This window comes from Heloderma suspectum, chromosome 3 (assembly GCF_057233095.1).
Source record: "Heloderma suspectum isolate Gila_16-S chromosome 3, 16-S_ref, whole genome shotgun sequence".
Taxonomy (NCBI): Eukaryota; Metazoa; Chordata; class Lepidosauria; order Squamata; family Helodermatidae; genus Heloderma; species Heloderma suspectum.
This window is the reverse complement of record NC_139460.1, coordinates 82,373,933-82,378,628: the sequence shown is the minus strand read 5'-3', so window position 1 is coordinate 82,378,628 and position 4,696 is coordinate 82,373,933.

Genomic DNA, 4,696 nt, shown 5'->3' with positions numbered 1-4,696 from the left:
CTGTCTAGTTAGGCTAACTTAGGGAGGGAGGTCTCGCCACTCGCGTGCTGCTTCCCTGCGTAGCCTCTCACGCATCGCTAACCAGGTCGACCGTCTGAGCTCCACCCCTGACGTTTCCCTCTTAGCTCTGCGCCGCCACCCCACATCTCTTGGGTCACAGTCCTCAAGCCCCTCCTCCTCCTGCTCTCTGTCAGGGGGTCACCCCCTGCTGCCTTCTGAAATCCTCAGGTAGCCAGAATCAACATGCAGACAATAGGGCTCTTTTCCAAGGCTTTATTCTCATTCAACCTAATGACGCTTACAGATGCTAATTGCTTGCTTCTACAAGTGAGACTTAAGAGAGCTGCCTACTCGGGGGTTCTAGCCTTAGGAATCAGTTGATCTCTGTTTGGAGGGTCAGGTGGGAAACCTCTGAACTTATGGGCTAGGAGGAGAGAGTCCACCCTTTTCCCGTGGGGCATCGGGGCACTGCTGTTGCTGTCGCGCCAAGAGGGCTGAGCGCCTCCTCTCAGTGTCCGCCAACTCCCACTTGATGCTGTGCCAGCGCCTAGCATCCAGAAACTGCTGTTGCGCCTCCCTCTCCCTGCCAGGGTCACTATCACTCTCAGGAATGTGTACCAGGAGGGGGTCTCCCCCCGGCTGTGCCTCTGAACAGTGCGCGGGTTCCTCTCCCATGGTTTCTATCTCTTCCTTAGAATCAAAACTGCTTTGGGGCTCTCTGGGCTCTGATCCAACCCTGACACTCTCTGCCTCTCACAGAGGGGGGTGGGGGGGAAGCTTCATGCCCAACCATCTGGGAGTTGGTAACCTGAGAAGCACGCCTACCCATATCTGAACTGGCCTGTGAAAAAGCCTCCCCCAGTTCTGGTGGCTCCTCTTCTGAATCTGAGCTGCCAACTATCTCCCTGCACCCAAAATCAATCCTGACACCCTCTCTCCCCCCTTCTCCCCATATCTGAGTCTTCCATTATCTTTCATTGATCTCGCTCCTTTTCTTGCCGCTTTTACTCTTTTCACAGAGGAAGCTGAAGTGGAACACAACGGAATAATTTGATAGCTCATTATCTGCGATCTATTTAAAAATGGAACAAAGGGCATTTAGTGCAGGAGATGCCTTGAATGATCACGGCGTGATGTAAAGAGCCTGCAAACATCCACAAAGGAGGAATCTCAATCGCATCCTTCAGTATGAAGGAGCCCTAAAGCTGTCAAATCCTCCACCTCTCCCAGACTCACAACATGTGACCACTTTCCTCAAGCATCCTCACAGCCTTTGCATTTGCTTCCTTGTCACACAGAAATACCCTGTCCTCATCCAAGTTCTACCCAACCTGGTCCCAGGGCCAGCCCTACCATTAGGCAGGGTTAGGCAATCACCTCAGGCAGCAGATGCTAGGATGCAGCAGCAAGGTGTTCAGTGTGAGAACTGTGTACCGTGCAGCCTATTCTGCATCCCCTATGTTCGTCTGCTGCTTTCAAGTTCAGTGGAGAACATTGTCCCATCATTAATGTTGAAGACAGATGCATCTGCCAGTCCAGTCAGCTTTTGTACATGGAATGGGAGGGGGCACCATCTTTGTCTCAGGCATCAAAATGTCTTGGCCTGGCCCTGCCTAGAGTCATCGTGTTTTTCATCCTTTATTTCTCATTATAACCTTACCTAGACAAATACATGGTGCCACTTCCTCTTCCTTCAAAAGCCTGCTCAAAGCCCATGTTTTTGCTAGGCTTAACCTTCCATTCCCCTTCACAAACTGTAACTAGGTTAAGGACAGATAACTGTCCTTTCCTGTCTTTGCTTCTCCTCCCCTGCAGTTTTAGACTGGAATCCCTTTGAGGCCAGAGACTGCCTAACTGGTTCCTTGTGAACCTCTGTAAAGCACCTTGCTCACAGTGCTGTAATAATGGCATTACACTCAGCCCAGTTCCCCCAGTAGTGAGACGTTCCAGGGGCACAGCACTTACTGAGGTTTGGTTTCCTTTGGAAGGAGTTCACTGGAGGTTTATTGGCATTTTGTGATATACGTATTTATATTTCCAAATATACACAAACAAACACATTTATTGGCCTAGGCAGAGACACAGCTTAAACACCCAAGCAGACAGCTGAAGTCCACTACTCCAATATCAGATCCTTGGGAAACAACCAGCATCCTAGCAGAGCAAAATTGGGGTGGGAGAGGGAGACTCTTCCACTTCCAAAGCCCTGCAAGGCTTGTGTTGGCCAGGGCAAAAGGAAAGGGTCTGGAGGGGGAAAAGTATACCTGGTCTAAGGCGGGTGTATTTTTCCTCCTGTGTGTGTGCGTGCGCATGCGCGCGTGTGTGGATCCAGTCTTTTAAGCTGCCTCTGGTATGCCCCCTTTCCCACTACCACTGTTGGAGCACTAAGAGTAGAGGAAGAACAGCAGCAGAGAGTTCTCATGCCACAAGGAGGAGGCCTCCAGGGAGGCAGCTCCTTCTCCACCCATATACCTCCCTCTTCACCCAGGAGAGGGATGTCTGCAATATCCTATGGCCCCTGGGATGGCCTCCCAGGGATCATAAGATTGCATCTTAGACTGCTTACAGAGCCCCAGCTCAGCTCTCTGTCCCTGTGCCTTTCTTTATCTCATCCAACTCAAACTGCAACCTATTGTTCTTTTCACACATCTAAATCTCGCCCGCTGGCTAGATGGAAGGCATCTGGATGAGACATCTGTACTAAGCATCATCTATTCTTCTTGGGCCATCTTAGTTCAACACGTTGGTCAAGTCTAAGTGGGTGGCCAGATATTGCCTTAGGGCAACCCACACTGATAGCCCTCCTCACAGAAATATGATAGAAGACCCATAACAACAACAACAACAACTTCCCTGAGACTGCAGACTCTGGTCTCATCTACCATTCAGAGAACCAAGGGCCACTGGGAGTCTTGACCCTCTACATCCCAAGATTGCTCCTCCCTGCCAGAAAGAACATCTATAAGAATGTTGAAACTAAACTGGTTCCTCAATTTTGCTTCTTTTTTCTCCCCCCTCCCAATCCCTTTTCCTTTTGTATCATGTCTTTTAGATTGCAAGCCCGAGGGCAGGGACTGTCTTATCACCATTCTTTGTAAGCCACTCTGGGGCCATTTTTTGGCTGAAGAACAGGGTAAAATACTATAAATAAATAATATAAATAACAAACTACAACAAATGATAGCATCACTCTCTTGCCCATGTCAGTCCCAGAGCATGGTATAAAAGTCCATGAAAAATTAGTGATGGAGACTGTTGTAGGTGGGGGAAAAGATTGTCTGGATTCATAAGAATTTCTGAAAAACATGGGCCTTGCCATGCTGGGACAGAATAACAATCCACCCAGCTCAGCATTCTGCTTTCTCAAAGAGCCCTGCCAGATACTACAGGGGAAGTTCACGAGCAGGTCATGGTGGCCATATTCATCCAATACCATGAGTCCCCAGCCAGCATCTGGAATTCAGAAGTGAACAGGGCCAGCATCAGGGGTCCAGCAATGATGGTTAGTAGTTACTGTGGCAGAGCAGATCAGATTGTGCTGCTGTGGCCCTGTTCTGTGACTGGAACCTTACCAAGAAAGCATCAGGTCCCTTTCTAATGTCTTGAGCTCCACTGCTTGGTGGAAGTATGCCAGCTCTACCCAGCATGGCCAGGCCACCCTATGTCTTACAATTTGCTCAGGGGGAGCTGGCTATAGAGGTCAGGTAAAGACCTTACATGTGTAGGAGCTCCATATGGGCAACATCATATTTAAACTCTTCTTACACCAAGTGCCAATTCATACATGGGTACTGTTTGCACACCAGCTGTACACCTCACAGGAGTAGGGATGTACAGATTTTGTAAAATCTATTCCATCTGCATTTTGCGGACTGTTGGGTGCCTTTTGTTCTGTTGTCCAGTCTTTGGTGGAATCTGATTTTTTCCAAGTTCCCAAATTTGCACATATTTGCATTTCTGCAAATTTGCATTTCTGCAAATGCACAAATCCCCCCAAAATGTGCAAATCCCCCCAAAATGTGCATTTTCATAATTAAGCCTATGGGGAAAATGCACATTTTCAGCTCTTTTTTTATTTTACATATTTTTGTAATGACTAAATTTGCATAGAATTCCGGAAAGTGAAAAAAAAGTGGTCCACAAGTCCACAGAATCCATGTGACTTGGAAAAAGCTGATCTGTTGTGGAATCTGCAGGTCGGATCCATAGAAATCCAAACTCATTTTATTCCATTATGGATTTTTCCAACATCCCTACATAGGAGAGCAATTGTCATTTGTGGATTGCCTGGTATATGTGCTAAGAACCTAAACGTGATTCTGGCCCCATGTGGTTCCTACCTGGCAGTGGCCAGCATCACATCGAAATCATCCCTGTTCACTTTGAACGAAAGGGCTGGGAAAAGATTTTCACTCCTGATTCAAAACAGGACAGAAGCAGAACCATAATGTCATCTCATGATCTTCCATCTGAAAGTGATAAAAGTGGTTCTGTATTGATTTTTATTTACCCTCCCCCCACACCTGAAAAATTATTATATAGAAGTGAAAATTCTCCCCAAACTGCCGCATCAGATTCAGTCTGCCAGAGTCATAAATTCTACGCCCACTCCTTTCTTCCACAATAGAATTTATGATGGAAAGGCTGATGAAACTTAAATAACAGGCACCCAGCTCAGTCAGAAGCACAGTTTTTA